The sequence below is a fragment of the Saccopteryx bilineata genome, chromosome 2 (genome assembly GCF_036850765.1).
Source record: "Saccopteryx bilineata isolate mSacBil1 chromosome 2, mSacBil1_pri_phased_curated, whole genome shotgun sequence".
Classification (NCBI taxonomy): domain Eukaryota; kingdom Metazoa; phylum Chordata; class Mammalia; order Chiroptera; family Emballonuridae; genus Saccopteryx; species Saccopteryx bilineata.
The window spans coordinates 189,902,804-189,929,558 of record NC_089491.1 but is presented as its reverse complement, the minus strand read 5'-3'; positions in this window follow the sequence as shown (position 1 = coordinate 189,929,558).

Genomic DNA, 26,755 nt, shown 5'->3' with positions numbered 1-26,755 from the left:
TTGAAAGTCTGTTAAAAATGAAACAAGTTCTGGTTGATTGGCTCAGTGATAGAGCATCTGCCCTGCATGTGGATATCCTGGGGTTCCCCCCCCCCCCCCGGACAGGGCACACGGAGAACCGCACATCTGCTTCTCCACCCCTCCCCCTCTCACTTCTCTCTCTCTCTCTCTCTCTCTCTCTCTTTCTCTCTTTCTTCCCCATGGCTCAATTGGCTCAGTTGGAGTGAGTTGTCCCCGGGCACTGAGGATGACTCCACGGCCTTTGCCTCATATGCTAAGAAGAGCTTGATTGCTGAGCAACAGAGCAATGCCTCAGATGGAGAGACCATCGGCCCCTAGTGGGCTTGCTGGGTGGATCCTAGTCAGGGCACCTGTGGGAGTCTGTCTCTCTGTCTCCCCTCCTCTCATTGAGTAAAAGAAAAAAAAGAAAGAAAGAAACAGTCACCAAAATCCTTTTCCTCATTCTACAAACCTATTAAACTGCCCCTCCCATATCCCACTCAACTAGAGAGTTATTCTCTGGAGAGGTAAACAGACTCTATTGGACTGAAAACCATTAGCCAGAATGAAGGGTGAAAAGAAGCAGATCAATTGCATATTGGATACTGAGCTCTTGGAAGGAGATAGGACTCTTCTTCTCCGGAGAATATGCCCAATGCCAAAAGAAAAATCTATGAATATTGACATCAACTATTCCACAAATAAATCACCCAGCCAGACGACTCAATGGTGAACAACTATGAACACATTACCCCAGGGGTCCCCAAACTTTTTACACAGGGGGCCAGTTCACTGTCCTTCAGACCATTGGAGGGCCAGACTATAAAAAAAACTATGAACAAATCCCTATGCACACTGCACAGATCTTATTTTAAAGTAAAAAAACAAAACAAAACGGGAACAAATACAATATTTAAAATAAAGAACAAGTAAATTTAAATCAACCAACTGACCAGTATTTCAATGGGAACTATGCTTCTCTCACTGACCACCAATGAAAGAGGTGCCCCTTCTGGAAGTGCGGCGGGGGCCGGATAAATGGCCTCAGGGGGCTGCATGTGGCCCACGGGCTGTAGTTTGGGGACCCCTGCATTACACTGAAGTGCTTGAAGTTTCCTATTGTTATTAACTTTTCACTCTTCAGTATGGGTAGAGAATTAACAATTGCCAGTCACCAAGAAAATATTTTAATCTGAAATATAAAACCCAAATAAACAGGAAAAAGAAATCTTTTTGGAGGAAAGAGAGTTTGTGCAGAAGGAGAAGCCTTTAAAAACTATCATGATAGCCCTGGCCGTATAGCTCAGTTGGTTGGAGCATCATCCCAAAGCACAGTGGTTGCCAGTTCAATCCCCAGTCAAGGCACATACAGGAACAGTTCTATGTTTCTGTCTCTCTATTTTCCTTTCTCTTTCTCTAAAATAATAATAATAAAATTAATAAATTTAAAAAGAAAAAAATTAAAGTAAAAGCTATTATGACTATCCTTAAAAAAACAAGAAAAGCTTTTATCCCCAGAAAACAAGGACAGAAAGCTATTTACAAAGGAAACTTCAGAGAAATATAAGAACTATTGGAAAAAGTTAAAATATGACAGAAAAGCCCTGACCAGATAGGTCAGTTGGTTAGAGCTTCATCCCAGAGCTCAGAGGTTGCTGTTAAATTCCCAGTCAGGGCACATACAGGAGCATGTTTATCTCTCTCTCTCTCTCTCTCTCTTTCTCCCCCTCCCCCCCTCTAAAATCAATATAATAAACTTTTTTTAAAAAAATGACAGAAAATATGAAAAACTCAATAGAAGAAATGAATATAAAATGGGGGTAATATCCCTTAAAAATAGACCAAAAAAAATCTAAGATATAGAAATAAGGCAAGAAAATAAATTTTTTTTTTCATTAAAACGCCAGTCCAGGAGGTACCATATCTTACTAATGGATTTGGAGGCGGGGGAAAGAACTCAGCAATGAAATAATCCAAAACAATTTCCCAAAACTAAAAGATATGAATTTCCTGATTGAAAATGCTTGCTGAATGTTGGAGAGGCTGTGGAGAAAAAGGAACCCTCATACACTGTTGGTGGGAATGTAAAGTAGTATAACCATTATGGAAGAAAAGTATGGTGGTTCCTCAAAAAACTGAAAATAGAACTACCTTATGACCCAGCAATCCCTCTACTGGGTATATACCCCAAAAACTCAGAAACATTGATACGTAAAGACACATGCAGGCCCATGTTTATTGCAGCATTGTTCACAGTGGCCAGGACATGGAAACAACCAAAAAGCCCGTCAATAGATGACTGGATAAAGAAGATGTGGCACATATACACTATGGAATACTACTCAGCCATAAGAAATGATGACATCGGAACGTTTACAGCAAAATGGTGGGATCTTGATAACATGATACAAAGCGAAATAAGTAAATCAGAAAAAACCAGGAACTGCATTATTCCATACGTAGGTGGGACATAAAAGTGAAACTAAGAAACATTGATAAGAGTGTGGTGGTTACGGTGGGGAGGAGGGAATGGGAGAGGGAAAGGGGGAGGGGCACAAAGAAAACAAGATAGAAGGTGACAGAGGACAATCTGACTTTGGGTGGTGGGTATGCAACATAATTGAACGACAAGATAACCTGGACTTGTTATCTTTGAATATATGTATCCTGATTTATTGATGTCACCCCATTAAAAAAATAAAATTATTATAAAAAATAAAAAAAAAAGAAAATGCTTGCTGAATGCCTGCACTAAAAGAAAAAAAAAGTTAAAAAGTCCACACTAGGTCACACCACAGTTAAATTTCAGAACAGTAGGGACAAAATGAAGATTTCTTAAGAAAAATAAATATGTCAAATGTAAAGAATCAGAACTCAGAATGGCTTGGGATTTCTCAAATACTGATTGGAAGCAAAGAAGCAGTGCTTTCAAAGTCTGAAATTTACTCCCAAATGAGACTATTTATCAATAAAGTGTGAGGGTAGAATAAAGTCATTTCAGAATGTTCCTCAGCCAGCTCTTGCTGCATAAGGAAAACCATGAGCCCTCAAAGGCACTCAAGGTATGTATTTTCATTCTTGTACAAATGTCTGTGTATCAGCAGAGATGACTCTCCTACAGGCTCTGGAGTCTGCAGGCTACCTGAGGAGGCTCTGATCCATGTGCAATACCGATTATTAATCTAAGCAAAATTGCAATACACTATAATTATAATTTGAAGAATGACAGGATGGAAGTGATGAATATGTGTGGTGGATAAGGAAAGGAAAGAAAGCTAGATCCTTAATCTGGAAATAGAGTAACGAAGTAGTTAAGAGCATAAGCTCAGAGCCAAATCACTCTGGTTTGAATCCCAAGTCAGTCACTTATGAGATATATGATCTTGGGCCAGTTACTGACTATTTCTGTCCCTCACTTTCCTCATCTTTAAGGTGATGTTAATAATAATACTCACTTTCAGAGCTATTATGACCATTAAATAAATTAGTAGATGGGAATTATCCAGAAAAGTGCCTTGCACATGTTAAGTGCTATATAAGTGGTTGCTTTTAATTTTTTTTTTGTCATGGTAGAGAACTAATAGAAAATGACTCAACTAAAGAAATCAAGAGGTAATCATTCCATTTTATTATTTATAGACATGGATACAAGAAGAAGAAAGAAAAGAAGAAATGGACACTGCTTTTTTTTTCTCAACAAAATTGCAGAAGTGATTGATTCTTATGAGCATAATAACGTTGAGAAAAAATAAAACTAAAAATAAAGAAAGATGAAAAGTGGGAAGAAGCCAAGCCATGGATGAAGAAGACAGCCATTATATTTTTGATAGTAGAAGGCCTAAATGGTACTCTGACGCTAGAAATGGAACATAGAGATCAAAATAGTGATCCAGAAGCACACAGGTGTCTATAGAAGGAAAAACTTGCCAATTTTCACTTAATGCAAGAGACAATATGTGTTTGTACTTGGTAAAAACAATTGGGCTCAGAAATGTTCTAACTCCTGCAACATAATAATCACTATTATTGGAGACATTGCTCCAGCACTCTCTCTCATGGTACATTAGGTAATCTGTGAATATTCATAGACACAATGTCCTTCCTTTTGTTATTTTTCCAAGTTAAACCATTGCATATTAAAATGTCAAGTAAGTGGGAGCTTAAAGCAAATTTATTCTATTAAAAATCTCCCCTTTTTCAGTAATACCATTCTCTTACAACTTTTATTTTCTGGGTACTTTTGTTTTCACCCACTAAGATAAACAAATGAACAAATAACCAATCAATCCCTCAAAACTTGTCTTAAAGAAAAAGAAAATAAGTCAACAAAATAAGAATATTAAATCACTCCATATAAAATTAATATTATAGGACAGTCTAACACATACACACACACACACACACACACACACGAGTATGTTTAGGATTTCTAAAGAGGGAAATGAAGGAGTGGAATAACTTCAACTGAAAATGAAAAAAAACCATAAACAAGCAGAAATAAACCTAAAATAGGTCTTTTTTTTTTAAAAGAAAACCATTAGAAATCTTAGAAGTAAGAAATACAACCATTGAAATAAAAATGCAATAGATGGGATAAACTCTAGACATGACATAGCAAAGATAAATCAGTGCACTGAAAAATAGTAGTGAGGAATGAATTCAGAATGCAGTACCGAGTTAAGTTAATGAGAAATAGAGACTTGGAGATAAGATTGAGAGGTTCCAAGAAGTGTCCAATGGGAATGCCAAAATGAAAGCATGGGGGCATGACAGAGAGGAAACATTTAAAAAAGTAATGCAGATAATTTTCCAGAATGGAAGAAATATGTTCTCATGTACATTGGCTACTAAGCATGAAAAATAAAAAAATTAATTTCATACACAGATACATTGTAGTGAAATTTGAGAACATTCATTCAGGATAAAGGAACAGTTCTAAAAGCCATGATAAAAAAAAAAGATACATTATCTACCAAGGAATTTCAGCAGACTTCTTATCAGAACAGTAAATGCCAGAGGGTGATGAGGTAATACCTTCTAAAGAGCTGAGAGAAATGATTGTCAGTACTATTAATATCTATGGAGAAATAAACTAAGACTCTGCTGAGTTTAGTAGTTCTCCTGAGATTCCACAGGTGGGATTCAAACCCAGACAGTTTTAGCTCCACAGTCCAGATTCTTAGCTATGAACCTGCCTTGAATGTATAGGCACATAGGAAAAATTTATAAAATAAAATAAATGACTTACCAAACAACAGCTAGGCTAAATATTTAACAACAAAAAAATGAATAAATTATGGTATAGTCACACAAGAGAACACTAAACATCAGTTAAAATGAATAAACTGTACCTACACCTCAAAATTATAAGATATCATCAACCAGGAATGTGTTCCCAGACCTCTGAACCCTTCAACTAAAGAATTAAAAGACTGATGAAAGGAATTAAAGGTGAGGTTAAATATCTTTTTCTGAAAATTTTTCTCCTGGGAAATTTACCTGTTACATCTTTAAAACAACATTGAGGATAGGATGTGAGAAAAAAATACCAGTCTAACTACCAGTCTATTGTTTGAACTGGAAATTGTTAAGGCATCTGAAAATTTGAAAGGGCTGACCAACCATCTGATCCTACCTGTAGAGGTGATGTGAAAAAAATAAAACTCATAGTTAGAGGGATCCCAAGATGGCAGCAGAGTAGGAAGATGCACAAATTGCCACCTCCCATGACCAAATTGGATTACAAATTAATTTAGGAACAATCATTGTGAAAAACCAACTTTTGACTAAAAGAACAGGACTCGAAAACCAAGAAGCACAGAAGAATCCACACCGAGCCTGGTAGGGAGTATGGGAGCATGGTGGGGGCTCCTCTGCTCCCAGGAGCAAGGGGAGGTTAAGGCCAAGGGTCCAGAAAGGCTCTCATTACAAGGAGATAGACCCTGAGAGGCAGGGGTTCTCAGTCCCATGATTGGAGCCCCAGCCTAGAAACCCAAGGACTGGAGGAGACAGCTGACAGCATTGAGTGGGGAGAAGAACAAGAGTTCTGTTTGTGGGAAGCAGCTGGTGAAAGAAAGTGCAGCCTTAAAGGGCCAGTGCAGAAAATATCGCACAGCCACTTGCCTGGGGCTCCGGGGGCGTGGAGGGCTGAGAGGACTGGTCTTGCATGAGGACAGTGGGGAGATTGAGACACGGGGACACAAACAGTGATGGGGAGAAAAACCTGAGCTGAGCTGAGTCATTCTCCAGTGCCAAGGTGGCCATAGCTGGGGGAGGGGTTGCTCCCTCCATTCTGCACAAGCCTAGTGTGGAACCAGTTGACCCACTTCCAAAAAGCTCTCCAGCTCCAGTCACCATGAAAGATTCTTCAGAAAGGAGGAAGTAAAGGGGAGGGGCAGTGACTCAGGTTTCCAAGGAGACCTGAGCTACACCTCCCCCTTCATACTGAGAATGCACCCATCCCTGGAGAAGCGCTGGGAAGGCCACACCTTCACATTCTCAGAGGTCATACTGACTGCATTCCTGGATACAATTTCAACTGGGGCAAAAAAAAAAAAAAAAAAAAAAAAAACCAAGATACACCCACTTCCCCCCTGCTAAACACAGAAGCCCCCTGCTGGGATCAGCAAACATAGAAGCTCCCTGCTGGGATCAGCAAACAGATAATCCCTGCTGGACTCAGCAAACAAACAGCAGGGAAATTAAGACTTTTAAGCGGCTCTACTAGTTAAAGAAAATTAAAAAATAAACAACCAGCAGAGGCTGAGGAATAAAGCCCTGGAGGAGAAGCTGCATTCCATAAACCAACCTGAGACCCACAACTCTAGCAAGCTTGCAAACTACACACAGAAAGATTGGGAAGACAGAGGAATGTAAACCATATGAATCAACAAGAAAAATTCCCAGAAAAAGAACTGAATGAGATGGAAATAACCAAATTACCGAATGCAGAGTTTAAAATAATGATTGTAAGGATGATAAAGAATCTCAGAGCTATAATAAATGGACTTAATGAGCACCTAAATTAAGAAATTGCAAGCATCAAAAAGGACACTGAAATCATAAAAAAGAATCAATCAGAAATGAAGACTGCACTAGCAGGAACTAACAGCAGGCTGGATGAAGCAGAAGATTGAATCAGTGAATTAGAGGACAAGATAAATAAAAACAAAGAAATAGAGCAGCAGAAAGAAAAGAGGCTCAAAAAGTCTGAGGAAACTATAAGAGAACTCTGTGACAATATAAAGAAAAATAACATCCACATCATAGGGGTTCCTGAAGAAGAAGAGAAAGAACAAAGGATAGAGAACCTGTTTGAAAAAATCATAGCTGAAAACTTAACTAAACTGATGAAGGAAAAAGTCACACAAGGTCAAGAAGCACAGAGAGTCTTGATAAAGAGAAACCCAATGAGGCCTACATCAAGACACATCATAATTAAAATACCAAACTTAAGAGATAAAGAAAAAAATACTAAAAGCAGCAAGAGAAAAGAAGTCAATTACCTATAGAGGAGCCCCTATAAGGATGCATCCAACTTATCAACAGAAACACTTGAGGCCAGAGGGAATGGCAAGAAATATTCAAAGTAATGCAGAACAAGAGCCTACAACCAAGACTTCTTTATCCAGCAAGATTATCGTTTAAAATTGAAGGAGAAATAAAAAGCTTCCCCCCCCAAAAAATTTTTTTTTCAAGGAATTCATTACAACCAAACCAGTACTACAGAGAATTTTAAGGGGCTTGCTGTAGAAACAGCAAAGGAAAAAAGAAATCAAGAAAAAGAGGATTATAGATATAAAGAATAAAATGGCAATAAAAACCTTCATATCAATAATAACCTTAAATGTAAATGGATTAAATGCTTCAATCAAAAGACATAGGGTAGCTGCATGGATAAGAAAACAGGACCCATACATATGCTGTCTACAAGAGACCCACCCCAGAACAAAAGATACACATAGACTGAGAGTAAAGGGGTGGAAAAAATATTTTATGCAAATGGAAGGAAAAAAAGCTGTGATAGCAATACTAATATTTGAAAAAACAAACTTTAAAACAAAGGCTATAGAATGAGATAAAGAAGGTCACTACATAATGATAAAAGGAGCATTACAACAAAAAGATATAACTATTATTAATATATATGTGCCTAACATAGGAGCACCTAAATATATAAAAAAGATTTTGATGAACAAAAAGGACAAGATCAACGGCAATACTATTATAGTAGGAGATTTTAATACTCCACTAACATCAATGGATAGAACCTCCAGACAAAAAGCTAACAAAGAAACAACACACTAGATCAACTGGATTTAATAGATATCTTTAGAACCTTTCACTCCAAAGCAGCAGAATATACATTCTTTTCAAGTGCTCATGGTACATTCTCTAGGATAGACCACATGTTAGGAAACAAAACAAGTCTTAATAAATTTAAGAAAATTGAAATCATATCAAGCACCTTCTCTGACCAGAGCAGCATGAAACTAGAAATCAACTACAATAGAAAAACTGAAAAACATTCAAATACTTGGAGACTAAATAGCATGCTATTAAATAATAAATGGGTTAACAATGAGATCAAAGAAGAAATTTTAAAAATACTTGAAACAAATGAAAATGAACATAGAACTCAAATTTTATGGGACACAGCAAAAGCAGTCCTGAGAGAAAAGTTCATAACATTACAAGCTTACCTTAAGAAGCAAGAATAAGCTCAAATTAACAACTTAACCCTGCACCTAAAAAAACTAGAAAAAGAACAAGTAAAGCCTAGAGTATTTAGAACAAAAGAAATAATAAAGATCAGAGAGAAAATAAATGACATAGAGGCAAAAAAAAAAAAACACCCAAAAAAACCCAACCCTCCCCCCAAACAATACAGAAGATCAATGAAACCAAGAGCTGGTTCTTTAAAAAGGTAAACAAAATTGATGAACCTTTAACCAGATTCACCAAAAAAAAAAAAAAAAAGAGAGAGAGAGAGCGAGAGAGAGAGAGAGCTCAAATAAATAAAATTAAAAACGAGAGAGAAGAAGTAAAAACTGACACAGCAGAAACTCAAAGAATTGTAAGAAAATACTATGAAGAACTGTATGCCCCAAAATGAGACAACCTCGATGAAATGGGTAAATTCCTTGAAAAATATAATCATTCAAAAATCAATATGGCCTGACCAGGTGGTGGTGCAGTGGATGGAGCATCAGACTGGGATGTGGCGGACCCAGGTTCAAGACCCGAGGTTGCCAGCTTGAGTGCGGGTTCATCTGGTTTGAGCAAGGCTCACCTCAAGCAAGGGGTTACTCGGTCTGCTGAAGGCCCGCAGTCAAGGTACATATGAGAAAGCAATCAATGAACAACTAAGGTGTCGCAATGAAAAATTGATGATTGATGCTTCTCATCTCTCTCCATTCCTGTCTGTCTGTCCCTATCTGTCTCTCTCTCTGTCACTGTAAAAATAAATTAATTAATTTAAAAAAATCAATATAGAAGAATCAGAAAACCTAAACAGACCGATTACACCTAAAAAGATTGAAATAGTTATCAAAAAACTTCCAACAAACAAAAGTCCTGGGCCTAATGGATTCCCAGGAGAATTTTACCAAATATTCAAAGAAGAACTAACTCCTATCCTTCTCAAACTATTTTAAAAATTCAAGAAGAGGGAAAACTTCCAAACTCCTTTTGTGAAGCAAACATAATCCTTATTCCAAAACCAGTAAAGACACTACAAAGAAAGAAAATCCTAGGCCAATATTCCTGATAAACTTAGATGCTAAAATTCTCAACAAAATATTAGCAAATCAAACCCAGCAATACATGAAAACAATCATACATCATGGTCAAGTGGGATTTATTCTGGGGAGGCAAGGCTGGTACAATATTTGCAAACCAATCAACATGATTCATCACATAAACAAAAGGAAGGATAAAAACCACATGATAATATTAATAGATGCAGAAAAAGCATTTAATAAAATCCAGCACCCATTTATGATCAAAACTCTCAGCAAAGTGGGAATACAGGGAACATACCTCTACATGATAAAAGCCATCTATGACAAACCCACAGCCAACATCATAATCACTGGGCAAAAATTAAAAGCAATCCCCTTAAGAACAGGAACAAGGCAGGGGTGCCCCCTTTCACCACTTTTATTCAACATAGTTCTGGAAGTCCTAGCTACAGCAATCAGACAAGAAGAAATAAAAGACATCCAAATTGGAAAAGAGGAAGTAAAACTATCATTATTTGCTAATGACTTTATATTATACATAGAAAACCCTCAAGTCTCAGTCAAAAAACTACTGGAACTGGCCCTGGCCAGTTGGCTCAGTGGTAGAGCATCAGCCTGGCGTGCGGGAGTCCTGGGTTCAATTTCTGGCCAGGGCACACAGGAGAAGCGCCCATCTGCTTCTCCACCCCTCCCCCTCTCCTTCCTCTCTGTCTCTCTCTTCCCCTCCCGCAGCCGAGGCTCCATTGGAGCAAAGTTGGCCCGGGCGCTGAGGATGACTCTGTGGCCTCTGCCTCAGGTGCTAGAATGGCTCTGGTTGCAACAGAGCCATGCCCCAGAGGAGCAGAGCATTGCCCCCTGGTGAGCATGCCGGGTGGATCCTGGTCGGGCATACGCGGGAAGTCTGTCTGACTGCCTCCCTGTTTCCAACTTCAGAAAAATTAAAAAAAAAAACACTACTGGGACTGATAAATGAATTTAGTAAGGTGGCAGGTTATAAAATTAATATTCAGAAATCAGTGGCATTTATATACACCAACAATGAACTGGCTGAAAGAGAAATTAAGGAAACAATTCCCTTCACTATTGAAACAACAAAAGAAAAGTACCTAGGGGTAAATTTAAGCAAGGAGGTTAAAGACTTGTACTCAGAAAATTACAAAACATTGATAAAAGAAATCAAGGAAGATACAAACAAGTGGAAGCATATACCGTGTTCATGGATAGGAAGAATAAACATCATTAAAAATGTCTGTACTACCCAAAGCAATCTATAAATTTAATGCAATTTCTATTAAAATATCAATGTCATACTTCAAAGATATAGAACAAATATTCCAAAACTTTATATGGAACCAAAAAAGAATACAAATAGCCTCAGCAATCTTGAAAAAGAAAAATAAAGTGGGGGATATCACATTTCCTGATATCAAGTTATACTACAAAACCACTGTACTCAAAATAGCTTGGTACTGACATAAGAACAGGCATACAGATCAATGGAACAGAACAGAGAACCCAGAAATAAACCCACACCTTTATGGTCAACTGATATTCAACAAAGGAGGTAAGAGCATACAATGGAGTAGAGACAGTATCTTTAACAAATGGTGCTGGGAAAATTGGACAAATGCATGCAAAAAAAATGAAACTAGACCACCAACTTACACCATTCACAAAAATAAACTCAAAATGGATAAAAGACTTGAATGTAAGTCGTGAAACCATGATCATCTTGGAAGAAAATATAGGCAGTAAGCTCTCCAACATCTATCGCAGCAATATATTTGCTGACTTAACTCCACAGGCAAGTGAAATAAAAGACAGGATAAACAAATGGGACTATATCAAACTAAAAAGCTTTTGCACAGCTAAAAACAATAAGAACAGAATGAAAAGACAAACTACACAATGGGAGGACATATTTGACAATACGTCTGATAAAGGGTTAATAACCAAAATTTATAAAGAACTTCTAAAACTCAACACCAGGAATATAAACAATCCAATCAAAGCATGGACAAAAGAAATGAATAGACACTTTTCTAAAGAGGACATACAGATGGCCAATAGGCATATGAAAAAATTCTCAACATCACTAATTATTAGAGAAATGCAAATTAAAACCACAATGAGATACCACCTCACACCTGTCAGAATGGCGCTCATCAACAGAACAACACAGAATAAGTGCTGGTGAGGTTGTGGAGGAAAAGGGAACCCTCCTGCACTGCGGGTGGGAATGCAGACTGGTGCAGCCACTGTAGAAAACAGTATGAAGATTCCTCAAAAAATTAAAAATGAAACTGCCTTTTGACCCAGCTACACCACTTCTAGGAATATATCCTAAAAATAACATGCACCCCATGTTTATTGCAGCATTGTTTACAATAGCCAAGATCTGGAAACAGCTCAAGTGCCCATCATTGGATGAGTGGATAAAAAAGCAGTGGTACATATACACAATGGAATACTACGTGGCCATGAAAAAGAAGGAAATCTTACCCTTTGCAGCAACATGGATAGACCTGGAGATTATTATGCTAAGCCAAATAAGCCTGGCAGAGAAAGAAAAATATCATATGACTTCACTCATATGAGGAATCCAATGAACAATGTGAACTGAGGAATGGAAGAGAGGCAGAGAAGGGGTCAAAGAGTCCAGCGGGAAAGCGGTCAGAGGGAAAGGGAAAGAGAGGAGGGGATCAAAGAAAGGAAAGACATTAGTGAAAGTACATAAACTTAACACAGAAATAGAGGGCAGGATAGTAAATCATGGAGGAAGGTGGTGGGGGGAGGGGGCAAAAGGGATATCAAGGAAAACAAGGGGGGAGGGACATATATTCAGGGGTACACTTGTAATTATGTAAACACAACAAATTAAAATTAATAAAAACCAAAAACAAACAAAAAAAACCTCATAGTTAATTCAACATCCAGATTATCCTATTTACAATTGACTTCTTTCTTCTCAGCCTTTTGGCTAGAATCACTTGAATATAATTTGGAATTGATTTCTGTTGATTTTTCTGCAGACTTATGAGAGAAGTGCAGAAAACATTATTTTATAGTTGTCTGGAACAAGGAAAAGTACAAATTGAAGACCAATTTAAGATGAGTCATAAGGAGTTATAGTATGAAGTTAAAAATGCTTGAGAACATTGATAAGTAAGATGACCTCACATTGGGAGACAATTCTCAGTATTGCAAATATAATTGTTTCTTTGACATAAAGAATTTTGGTATGATATCCTCAATTGGCCTAAGGACAAGCAATAGATGTCAAATACGGTAATTCCCTCCCCCCCACACACACACCATTGAATAGCTATACAAATAAATACTACTTTTGAATTTAAAAAACAAATTATATATTTAGATTGTTGAGGCTATTTTATTAACTTCCTCCTAATTGGTCTCACTGTCTGGAGTCAGGTCTCCCCAGTGTCCACACTGAACACAGTGCTGACATGATACCTGAACTTAAAACATGCACTGGCACCTGACGCCACAAATAACGTCTGTCTTTTCAGCTAGACTGAAAACTTGGTCATGACAGGGACTGTCTTGTTGACCTTCAGAGCTCCGTTTAAATTCCAGTTGGTCATAATGTAATACTAAGAGGATGCTAATAGGTGGCGCCATGTTTTCTTTTTGAGCTGAACAAAAAATATCTGGGTATTTTGAGAAAAGAAACCTAAGAGCACAGAGGTTTTCAGACCACAAAAACAACCTTACTGATGGATACACTCACATAGGTACCTGGGGGAAGATATATCTGTCCACCTGTCAACAAAAAGCCCCTCTTGGCAAGTTTTTAGGGCCCAGAATTTAATGTTTGCCATTGTGTGCGCTTGGTAACTCTGGCCATGGTTAATTTTAAAAAAGTGACTTTGCCCTTTATAAAAAGCTGTGTCTATATTGCCATCCAGTGAAATTACAATAAAACTATGCATAGACCTAAAGTAATCTGAGTATGAAAATTCCTTACACGTTAATGTAAGAAAAGCCTAATTTTCTAAATTAAAGAACTAACTAGAAGTGATTTAGAAATATTTCCAAATATATGAGTTTTAAAATTTGACATTGGCGCCAAGAAGACCTCTAGCTACACCGATATCTAAATTATCTATATCCCTGGAAAATCTAAAGCCTGGATAATTAATGAATTACTCAATGCATATGTACCCAGGGATTAAGTGTTATGTGAACCAGTTTTTTAATCTCTTCCTGAAAGAGAGAATTCTAAATATTTAAAAAATTGTGGGTGGGCTTAGTAGTCAGGCAACAATTCAATTTAACAAACATTCATTGAGTACCTCCTCTAGACCAGGCACAGGGTTAGATATTAAGCAGCTTCTATTAAAATAGAATAAATTTTATTTTTTGGCTATAACACTACTTGTGCAGCATTTTTAAATTAAGAAAGGGGCCCTGATCGATTTGCTCAGTGGCGAGAGCATCAGACTGGGGTATGGACATCCATGGTTCAATCCCCAATCAGGGCACACATGAGAAGCGACCATCTGCTTCTCTTTCCCTTCCTCTCCCCATTCTCTCGCAGCCAGTGGCTCAGTTGGTTCAAGCAGCAGCACCAACTAATTAAAATATGCTTTCTAATATTCAGTTTTTATTACTTATGAAGATGAAAACTTCCCATAAGTTTCAGCTATTTCTTAGTCTGCATCAAAACATGCATGAATATGAATTTTATTTGCAGAACTAAAATACTATTGGCTGATCCAGAGTTCATCCAGTCCAGTGATAAATAAGATGGAGACATATTTTGTGAAGAAATAATTGGTGGTACTAATGGCATTTAGTGGGTGATTGCCAGGGATGCTAAGTGTCTCACAACTTATGAGATAGTCCTGCCTAATAACAAATGTCATACAGAATATTGTTGTGAGTAAAACTTATACATAATTTTCTGTTCATAACCTAATTCTGTTATACACATACATTATTTTGATATAGACTGAAACTTCTAGGAATGCATCTATCATATATAACATGCATCTATTATCAAGACAAAATTTTACTTTGATCTGTTTGGTTATTAACAAGAATTGTTCAACAATTCAATTTGAAAATTATGTCACTAATAGCAACATTTATATTATTGCCATTATGTGCCAATATGCACATCATTATCAGTCTGTTTTTATCACTGTCCCATTTACAATGATTCTAAGAACAATGAAAGAATTTGATTAAATCATGAAATCTTCTAGTGTAGTCAGGCTCAAACATTCACATGTAAAAATACTGCCTGACTGGTGGTGGCATTGGATAAAGCATTGACCTGGGATGCAGAGATCCCTGGTTTGAAACCCCAAGGTCACCAGCTTGAGCACAGGTTGCTGGATTGAGTGTGGGATCATTGACATGATACCATGTCTGCTGGCATGAGCAAGGGGTCATTGGCTTCTCAGCTGATGTGTCCCTGCCCCCTACCCCCATCAAGACACGTATGAGAAGCAATGAATAAACAACTAAAGTGCCACAACTATAAGTTGATGCTTCTTATCTTTCTGCCTTCCTTTCTTTTTTTGTCTTCCTTTCTTTCTGTCTCTTTCTCTCACTAAAAAAAAAAAATACATGTCAGTTTATAAAAATGTATTTATCTTTTATTTATCTGTGCATTAAATTTGGGGTAGTATATTTTAATGTGATTATTACTGAAATATAGATAAGTTATATTATCTATAAATTTAATTTTAAGATAGTAAAAAAGACATTGCAAAACAGCATAGAAAGAGGGTCTTGACAAGTTAGATTATTAACAACCTATCTCCAAATTTATACCAGGAAATTAAAAATTAGTCAGTATTAGAATATATTTTAATATAATTCACAATACTAATACATCTAAGAAGAAAAATTGTATGCTGATTTAGATAAATGCTAAAAATCTCTTCATAAAATTTAATACTTACCCCTAAAAACTGAGAAAATAGAAATGGATTAATGCTTCTTTAAATTGCTATATTAATCATGTCATTTTATTTTGTATATTTTGATGTTTTGATATCTGGGTCTTTGCTGATCCTGAAAGGACTATCCCTGCTAGGGTTAGTTAATTCCTTGAGATAGTTAAAAACTCACCTGTGAGACCACCTCCTTTACTGGCTTTATGGCTGTAATTGCCCCAGAGCCAATTCAGAGACAACTAGAGACTGCCCCTCAGCTTAAGAGCCTGCTGAAATTACTCAAACTAGCCACCCTCAGTTTGCTTACCTTGCCTCATCCCTTCTTTCTGACCATGCCTCCTGCCCCATTCTCTGCCTCCTGACTGACCCTGTGCTTCCCTGTCTGGCACCCATGGTGCGGCATGCCCTTTGCTGGTGAGATCTGTGAGTATAATAAATTATCTTTTTAATGGATGTCATCTCCTAATTTGTTAGCCTGCCATACTTAAATAATAAGAAAATGTACATTTTAGAACACATAGCAAAATACATAAAATTCAATCCTTTTTTTAAAAATGAGGGTACACAAGAGCTATTCCCATTAAAGTTAAAAACAAGACAAGATGTCCATTATCTCCACAACTACTTAACATTTTTCTGGAGATGCTAGCCAATATAATTTGACTCAAGAAAACAAAAACATAAGAAAAAGAAAACAGAAAATAAAACTAGCTCTATTAGCAGATGACAGAATTAAATATCTAGATAATACTAGAAAATCAATAATAAAGCAATCCTACAATAAGAGAATTCCATAAGATAAAAGGATAGAAATTTAACAGGCAATGGCCCTGGCCAGTGACTCAGTGGATAGAGCATCCAGGTTTAATTCCCAGTCAGAGCACATAGGAGAAGTGACCATCTACTTCTCTTCCCCTTCCTCTCCCTCTTCTTTTCCTCTTCTCCTCCCTCTCTCCCTTCTCTTCCTCTTCCCCTCCCACAGCCAGTGGCTTTATTGGTTTGAGCATGCCCCCCCAGCACTGAAGATGGCTCAGTCAGAGCGCATTAGCCTCAGGCACTAAAAGTAGCTGAGTGCTAGAGCATTGACCCCAGATGGGGTTGCTGGGTGGATCCTGGTCAGGGCACAGGTGGGAATCTGTTGCACTATCTCCCCTACTCTCCCTTAATAAAAAAAAAAAAATTAACAGGCAAAAATCAATAGTACTGACTTCCAGTTTCTGGTCTGACATGTCAAGAGCTTGGAATCTATCACTCAAAAGGACAGAGGGAAAGTAGAACAAACTAAAAACCAAGATTCTTTCTAGATCTATCAAAGAATTGAGGTCACAGGGCAAACTGACACACTGAAAACTGGAGCAACAGACAGGCAGAGACAGAAAATTATACAGGAAGCAGGAAATGTGCCTAAAACCTGTAGGAATACCTGAAGAGTAAATGACCCGTTTCTAGAGGCTGACCATGGGAGAGACCACCAGGTCCTCAGAGGGAAAGTGAAAAGAAGCCACTTTGAAATAAGCCAGAGCACTCTGTTCTCCTTAACAATGACCTGACCTCAGGGAAGATATTTTGCCAGAGCCTAACAGACCTGAGAGAAGAGATATACCCAACTCCAGCCCCCTCCAGTTTTCCTTACTAACAGGAGTGGGAGGGTGACTGAGAAGCACTTGTGGATGTCACAACCCAGGGTTCACTAAAAGACTGAGACCTAATTGTAGGACTCTATATGATGTTCCCTGCTCCCACACCTCACCACTACATCAATAGGGCTCCTGGAGATTACAGCTGAAAGAATAGCAAACCTGAGACCATATTTGGGAAAGAGACTCTAGGGAAAACAATAAGGGAGACAAAAACAAGGACATTAGAGGAAATTTTATCCTTGGCAACCGCAGCTACAGCAAAGAGTGAACACCAGCTAACTCCTCACTCTAAAGGCCTATTTATTTCTATTTCTTTTACCAAATACATTATGTCTGTCTTTCAATAAGAAATTACAAATCATGCTAAAAAGCAAAATAATCGAGTCTGAAAAAACAAAGCAAACCTCACAACCAGATATATATAGCAAGGATTTTTGGAATTATCAGACCAGGAATTAAAAATAACCATGACTAATACAGGATGGAGCAAAAGTAGGTTTACAGTTGTGAGTACAGGAAATGAGTTTATTTGTGTATTATTTATCAATTATTGTTTTATTTCTTACTTTTGTCCTACCCTGTGTACTAAGAGTTCTAACAAAAAAGTAGGCCACATGCAAGAACAGATGGGTAATGTAACCAATAAGATGAAACTCTAACAAAGAATTGAAAGGAAATGTTAGACATCAAATACATCAAATACACCCTAACATAAATGAAGAATGCCTTACATGAGCTTATTAGTAGGCTATGTATCAGTGTGAAGATAGATTTACAAAGAATGAGGAAGATCTTTATGAGCCCATATTGAGTGATTTCCGAGATATACTAAGTAGGGAGAAAAACCAAAGTAGAACATAGATATTATGCTATCTTTTCTGTAAAAAAGAAGGGGAAATTAGAAAATACACATATAACTGCTTATCGTTACAAAAGAAACACAGGACCAGAAGACAATGAAGTTAGTTATCAAGAGGAAGGGAAGAATGGAGTGGAAGGGATACAAGAGAGAATGACAATTTTCTGTACCTAATATTTTGTATAGGTTTAACTTCTGAGAGCATGTTAACATTCTACATATACAAAGATAAAATTAAATCAATAAAAATGGCTCTTTTCAGGGAAATAAAAAACCTAAAGCTGGAAGCAAACAAACAAAATGAACCTAACTGTATGTCAAATGAATACCATAACAATCGGGGATGGGGGTTGGAACTAACTCAAGTAACCAGCATTTAAAATTGTGGTAAAATGTCCATACCATAAAACATATCTACTCTCAGTCTGTAATAAGGTACGTGTGTGTGGTGGGGAGTCAAGAGGGAAGATTGCAAACAAACCCTAACTCTTTTTAGCAAGTTTATTTATAGTAGTCCTATAGGCAAAAAAAGAAAAAAAAATCTAAAAGTATTTGAGCTATATTATAGGATTAAGCAAATGAGTATAAGTGTTGATGTTGTTAGAAGCCAGTTCTCACTTTAGAAGAGGTTCATACAGTATGGAATGTGGGAAGCTGAGAAATAACTTGGTAGGAATTGGAGATATTGATGTAAACATTTTTATCTAAAATATATATATGTGTGTACATGCATGATTACATGTGTATACATGCACATATATATGTGTTGGGCATGTATTTGTGTGTGTATATATGTACTTATAGTCATATATACATGGACACACATATTTATATCTCCCTGGACTGTTTGCTGAAAGAGCTAAAAAGCAAAGATACTACAGTAGTAATGAGCACCTTAGAACCTACAACTTGGCCTCTAACACCATTCTGCACTAAAAGGAAGTAGAGCATCTTGGAAAAATGGCTAATCCCAGGGCTTCACAGAATAGATTAAGATGAGCCTAGAATATCATGTTATGCCAGAATATTTTTTTAAATGGTGGATGCATGTCATGAAAACCAGATTAAAGAGGCTCCTACTGACCTAATATGACACAATTTTTGAGCACCAAATAATTAGCATAGTAATTAATTATAAGCCATTTAAAAATAGGAATTCATGAGCCCAGAGTTGCAAAATTGTCATTTTGAAACCACTAGGGTAAAGATTGGATCAGTCAAGAATCATCAGTGGATGAATGGATACAGAAATATGATATATACACATATAATGGAATCTTACTCAGTTTTAAATGGAGAAAATTCTGACACATGTTACAACACAGATGAATCTTGAAAACATTGTGTTAAACCAACAAATATTGTAAGATTTCACATGTGCAAGGTGTCTAAAGTAGTCAAATTCACAGCAACAGAAAGTAGAAGGGTGGTTGCCAATGCCTAGGGAGGAGGGGGAAATAGACAGTTATTGTTTAATAGGTATGGAATTTCAGTTTTCTACATGAAAAAAAGTTTTGTGAATGGGTGATGGTGATGGTTGTACAACAGTGGGAATGTACTTACATAATGCTTAAAAATGGGTGAGACGTAGGTTTTATGTGATAAATAAAAAAGTAATTTTTTTAAAAGAATCATCACTACATGCCAACCTGAGAGGAAAATTTTGATGAGGAGCAGGATTCTGCATTATTTTTAAATGTCTTCCCATAGACTTATTGGCTATAGTGAATAAATCTGGCTACAACTCTATCAGGGGATCAAAATCACCATTACCAACAAGAGATGGCTGACATGGTGTGTCTCCAGGTGTGATGCCCTAAGAGGAGCACAAAGAACATCAGACATGTAGACAGCCACTGCACCTGAATGCGTCCGGCCCATGTGCAGCTGAGAGCAGAGAAGGGGCCTGCTTGGCCTTGAGTGACCTAGCAGGGCAGGTCACTAAAACAACTTGAAGGCTGTTTGTGGCATTGACGCCAAAAGCAGGGTCAGCAGTGACACAATGGATAGTGTCACAACTGGGATAACAAAGGACCCAGCTTCAAAGCCCCAAGAGATCACCAGCCTGAAAACAGAGTTGGAATCATGGTGTCTCCATCAGAGCACACTGTCTCACACCTGGCCCAAACTTGATCTATGTCTCTGTGTTTTCTTCATCTTCCATCACCCTCACTCAGGTAGGTCTTCACTTCCCTGCACTGGTTGCAGCAAGACAAACTCAAAATGTTCTATTAGAGTGTTCTATTAGAAAAATGAAATGGAGGAAGGACTGTATCCTTTTTTGTTTTGTTTTGTTTTGGGGTGGGTTTTTTTGGTTGTTTTTTTTTTTTTTTTTTTTGTATTTTTCTGAAGCTGGAAATGGGGAGAGACAGTCAGACAGACTCCCGCATGCGCCCGACCGGGATCCACCCGGCATGCCCACCAGGGGCGACGCTCTGCCCACCAGGGGGCGATGCTCTGCCCCTCTGGGGCGTCGCTCTGCCGCGACCAGAGCCACTCTAGTGCCTGGGGCAGAGGCCAAGGAGCCATCCCCAGTGCCCGGGCCATCTTTGCTCCAATGGAGCCTTGGCTGCGGGAGGGGAAGAGAGAGACAGAGAGGAAGGGGGGGGGTGGAGAAGCAAATGGGCGCTTTTCCTATGTGCCCTGGCCGGGAATCGAACCTGGGTCCCCCGCACGCCAGGCCGACGCTCTACCCCTGAGCCAACCCCAGGGCCAGGACTGTATCCTTTAAAGCCATTGATGTTGTAAAAAACAGGTAAAAGCCATGAAAATGTTTCAGGCTAAAGGAGCCTAGAGAAACATGCAATACCTAACTCTAAGTTGGATCTGCACTGGAGAGAAGAACTGCTATAAAGGACGTTATTAGTTTAACTGACAAAATTGAAATATTAGCAGTAGATTAAAATGTTATATCATTAAAAAATACAAGTTGATAACTGTACTGTGGTTATATAATAACCTATTTCTTTTTTTTTTCTTTTTAATTAAGCTCTCCTGTTTTTTTTTAATTTTTTTAAAATTTTATTTATTTATTTTAGAGAGGAGAGAGAAAGGGAGAGAGAGACAGAGAGAGACAGAGAGGGAGAGAGAGAGGAGAGAGAAGGTGGGGAGGAGCTGGAAGCATCAACTCCCATATGTGCCTTGACCAGGCAAGCCCAGGGTTTCGAACCAGCGACCTCAGCATTTCCAGGTCGACGCTTTATCCACTGCGCCATCACAGGTCAGGCCCTATTTCTATTCTTAAATACAAACTGAAGTAGTTAGGGATAAAAAACTGTGATATATGTAACTTATCCTCAAATGAGTCTAAAAAAATTAAAATGTGTATGTGTGTGAGGACCCTCAGTGCCTAGTAAAAAATACTCAATAAAACCTTATTAATGAAGAAATAAATTAATTAAATAACTAGTTATCTTAGTCTGCTCAATCTACTGTAATAAAATTCCATAGACTGGGTGCTTGAACAAAAGAGATGTGTTTCTCACAGTTGTGGAGGCTAGAAGTTCAAAATCAAGGTGCCAACAGCTTTAGCTTCTGTTAAGGGCTTGCAGATGGTCACTTTCTTGCTTTGTCTTCATATATCCTCTTCTTATAAAGACACTAATTCCATCCTAGGGTCTCCACCATCAAGCCTTCATCTAAACCTAATTATCTCCAGTTGTACCATTGACACATACTTAGTATTCTGATGGTTGACTCTAGTTCTACTTTCTAGTTAACCGATACATCTACCCTCTGTTCCATGTTAATTCTTCAAGTCATTGAGTAGTTAATGTTCTTTCTGCCTTTATCTGCAGTCTATTTCTTGCTTCTCTGTAAAGGCTCTTGTTTCTGAGGCCATCTGAGCTTGCACTTGGTAATTTCCCCGTGTTCTCCCCACAGAGTTCTCTCAACTGCATCGCCCTTTCCTAGTCACACCTTCTCCTCGTCAGGTCTCCTGGCCCACCCTTGCTTTCTTTCAGCATCTCAATGCATGCTTTCTGAGTCCACACTTACCATGCAAGGTTTCTACTTTTTAATCATTAATCTTTTCCTCAAAGAGTCAGCTCCAAGAAAACCAGCCTTACCCCTCATTTTGTAGGAGGGTGTGCTTATATTTTCAGGCCACACTGTTGTGGTGGAAGCATTAGCATGAACACTGTCATACTAAATCCTTTTTAACATTTTATTTCCCCTGCCCTAGCTAGAATCAAGTTACTCTTAGGGTACAAATCTTTAAAGAACTGGCCATATTATCTTAAGGTGAAAAACAAGTCAATTTTTTAATTGACAGCTAACTTAGATTTTTTTTAAGAGTTTCCAACTATTTCCTTTAGTGGGTTTACTACTATCTTTAAGGTATTTTGCATATTTTTCCATCCACCAATAAATAATACATCTGTCCAAAGACTTAAATTTTTTTCAAAGCCTGTCTATTCAGAAACAGCCTACTAAACCTTCTGATTTGGTGCTAGAACAATTTGTATATTAATTTATTCAGTAAAAATTTACTAAGCATATTATCTATCCCAAATAAGGGGCTCTATGATAAAGTGTGGCTCTTGTGTTGCAGGACTTACCATATGACACAGGAGAAGACTGACTGTCACAGCTGACCCTCTGGTCCTCCCAGGAAACTTTCCCTCCCCAGATGAAGACCCGGACCCTTCCATTCCACAGGCTTCTACATACAGGATTAGGCAGGCCAGCAAAGCTGGGCCTGAGTTCTTCCCAGATGCTTCCTCTTGGAAGTAGATGGGACGATTCTTTTGCACTTAGTATAGATAACAATCTATAAAGATGACACTGGGCTAACTGAGGCCCATTTTCCTTCCATAGAGAAAATCGGTTGGCTATAGGTAAGACTTAAGCCGATTCACAAAATGCAGTAAAATTGGGTGGAGAGGTTGCTAATTTAGGTGGAGAGTTTGGATGTAGTTGTGCCTGAGGTTTCCTCCACACTTCAGATTATCTGAGCCTAAAGGTTGCCTCTTTGCTGATTTGCATTAAGAACTTGTCACCTGTAGCTGAGAGGGTTCTGATTCACACAGGGAGCTAATAAGTAATGAGTGATCCATGAGTGACAAGAAAAGTAAAACAAGTGTCTACAAAAATGAATACTTAGGAGAGTTCTCCTTCATTAGGAAAGATCAGGAAAAGGTGGCATTTGAGCCTGTTCTTAAAGAATAGGTTAAATCTTTTTTTTTTTTTCAAATTTTATTTTATTTATTCATTTTTAGAGAGGAAGAGAGAGGATAGAGAGACAGAGAGAGAGAGAAGGGGGGAGGAGCTGGAAGCATCAACTCCCATATGTGCCCTGACCAGGCAAGCCCAGGGTTTCGAACCGGCGACCTCAGCATTTCCAGGTTGACGCTTTATCCACTGCGCCACCACAGGTCAGGCATAGGTTAAATCTTGATATGTAAAATTGGGCAAGAGAATATTCCAGATGGATGAAACAAAAGGGAAGTGGTAAAAAATTGTGCAAGTTGGCAGGAGTGTATTCATAGTGGAGTTGTAGGGGAGCTGAGATTAAAAAGGTCAGCCTGGGCTACTCAGTGGAAGACCCTGAATTCTAACAGAATTCCCAACTAGTATTGACCAATTGGACATGACAGTGTCATACTGTAGCTCAGGACAGTAGCTAGGCCTGGAAATAGGTTGGGAGTCATCCGTAGAAAAACTGTAGTTCAAGCCTTCAGATGTCTGAACCACTCGTAATAATGGTACCTAATGTGTTTTGAACACTTATGCTCAAGTATGGTAATTATAAAGTTTTATTTAATCCATAAAGAAGTCCTATAAGGTAGGCACTATTTTTTACACAATTTAGGAGCTAAAGTTTGAAATAAGGCTGACAGAGTTCACCTGTTCAAAGTGATCATCAGTTCAAAGACCCAAAATTAGTTAGTGGCAAAGCCAGTACTTGAACTTAAGTCTGTCTTCCCTCCAAGGCACAAGCTCCTACCCATCCTGCTCTACTGCCCTCCTCAGTGGAAGAATGGTCGAGTTGACTACTGGGGGACATGGGAACCTGGACCCACAGATGCCATTTGAAGATGGAAGAGCCACCTTCAAAGAGCCAGGGTATTCTGACCTGTGTCTTCTTGCTTGTGGTACACACTGAGCACTTCTGCTTTTCTAATAACAATTGTGCCTAAAAACTTGCTCATCTCATTTTGGGTACCCTTTTCATGATGTCTCAATTTATCTTTTTAAACCAAATATTGACAATGTCAGTGTTTCCATCAGTGTAGGTCCCTGAATGACTGTGTGTTACAGGCCCATCTCCCCACTATAGGCTGTAAGACTTGGGAATTATCTGTTACAGTGACTGAAGCTACCTTAGTTAGCATGTAAGGATATTCAGTTAAAGAAAAAAAACAATTTTCAACAATTTCTTTTTTGTTCTTCCCATACTTAAAAATTCAATAGGTGAATTGAATGACAGATTGTCACTCTTGAGATGAAAAGAAAGTGGTTTTGAATTTGGCACATGTAATAAATTATTTTAAAACCTAAAACAAAAATACAAAGAGAAGGAAAAATACAAAGAAAAGAAAAGATACTAGCAAGATAGATCCTGGAGACTCAATATGCAAGTAATATGAATGTCAGAAGGAAAAAATATAAAGAACAGAGGAGAGGGTAATAAAGGGATGATCAAGGAAGTTTTTGCTTATTTGTGAATTTATTAGTGCAGGTTCAGAAGAGGTGGTAAAAAGCACACAGCTGGGCATATCCTGGAAATATTTGAATATTCTAAAGATAAAGATAAATTTTGCATGCTTTCAGACGCATGGAACAGCATACTAAAGGAGAAAAAGTCAACTTTTCCATATGCAGCACCAAAGCTAGTGGAATGGGGGACTAATGTTCACAAATTACTAAAGGAAAAGGACTAGGAGCCAAGAATACATACATGTCAAGATATTATCCACTTCTTTGGGCGAAAGAAGAAAAGATTTGCTGGGATGCAAGGATTCAGAGACCCTCATTCACGTAAGCCATGTGAGGAAAGTTTCCAGAAAGGACTCTGTCAAGAAGGAGGAGGAATGGGGATGAGGAGAAGGAGAAGACAAAAAAATTGATAAAGGGAGGAAACTGAAAAGAAGCCAATGCTAAGCAAAGAACTTTGCAACAGGTATGGTTAATCTACATGGATAATGATTGACTGGGAAGGTAGACTGTGAACACTAGAGATACTTGAAATATGAGACACACAGCAAGGGAAAGCCTAATAATAGTCTGGAACTAAAATACTATTTATCTGAGCAATATCCAGGAACTGGGAATTGGATGGGCATTTGTAAAAAAAGTAGTAACAATGAAATTTTTGTTTTGTGGAGGATGAGGAGAGCTCTGGGGGGGGGGTGGCATTTGGTGAAATAATAGTGGCTGTTTGTTGTTTTTTTGTTATTGGTTTCTAGTTTGATTCCATGTGCCCAAATAAATCTGACAAAGATGCAAAATTTAATTTAATGAAGAAAGGATCATCTTTTCAATGAAAGGTGATAGAGTAATTGCACACCCATAAGTTTAAAAAAAATAACCCAAATGTTATACCTTGTATAAAAATTAACCCAAAATGCACTATGATCTTAAATGTAAAACTATAAAACTTTCAAAAAATGTACTCTGGAAATATACTCTGCATGAATTCTTTTCTTTCTTTCTTTCTTTCTTTCTTTCTTTCTTTCTTTCTTTCTTTCTTTCTTTCTTTCTTTCTTTCTTCCTATTAAGTGAGAGGTGGGGAGGCCAAGAAAGAGACTCCCTCATGCACCCCAACTGGGATCCACCTGGCAGTCCCTCTACAGGGAGATGTTCTGCCCATCTGGGGTCGCTGCTTTGTTGCTTGGCAACTGAGCTATTTCAGCACCTGAGGCAAGGCCATGGAGCCATCCTCAGCGCCCAGGGCCAACTTGCTCAAACCACTCAAGCCATGGCTGCAGGAGAGAAGAGAGAGAGAGAGACAGAAAGAGAGACAGAAAGAGAAGGCGGGGTGGAGAAGCAGATAGTCACTCCTCCTGTGTGCCCTGACCAGAAATCCAACCTGGGACTCTCACACTCCAGGCCGATGCTTTACTGCTGAGCCAACTGGCCAAGGCCATGATTTCAATTCTATTCAATTTATGGAGTTTTGTCTAATGGACCAGAATATAGTCTGTTTTAGTGACTGTCCCAGGGCACTTGAACAGAATTGTATATTCTGCTGTTGTTGAGTAAAATGTTTTGTGCATGTCAATTAGATCTCACTGATTTATTGTGTTGTTCATATCTTATCTTTTATACTTTGCTGGTTTTCCATCTAATAGCCCTAACAGCTACTAAAAAGAGGATGTATATCCCCAAATATAATTATAGATTTGCCTATTATTCCTTTCAGTGCTCTAAGTTTTTGCTTCATCTATTTTTGAGGTTCTGGTGTTTTCTCAATAGATGTTGAAGATTGTTGTGTTTCCCTGTAGATTGAGTTTTTTATCATTAGGTTATTATTCATCTTTATCTCTAGCAATTGTCTTTACTATGAAGTATACTTTATCTGATATTGACAGAGCCACTTTTTTATATTAATATGTGCGTAGTCAAACTTCTTCCATCTGT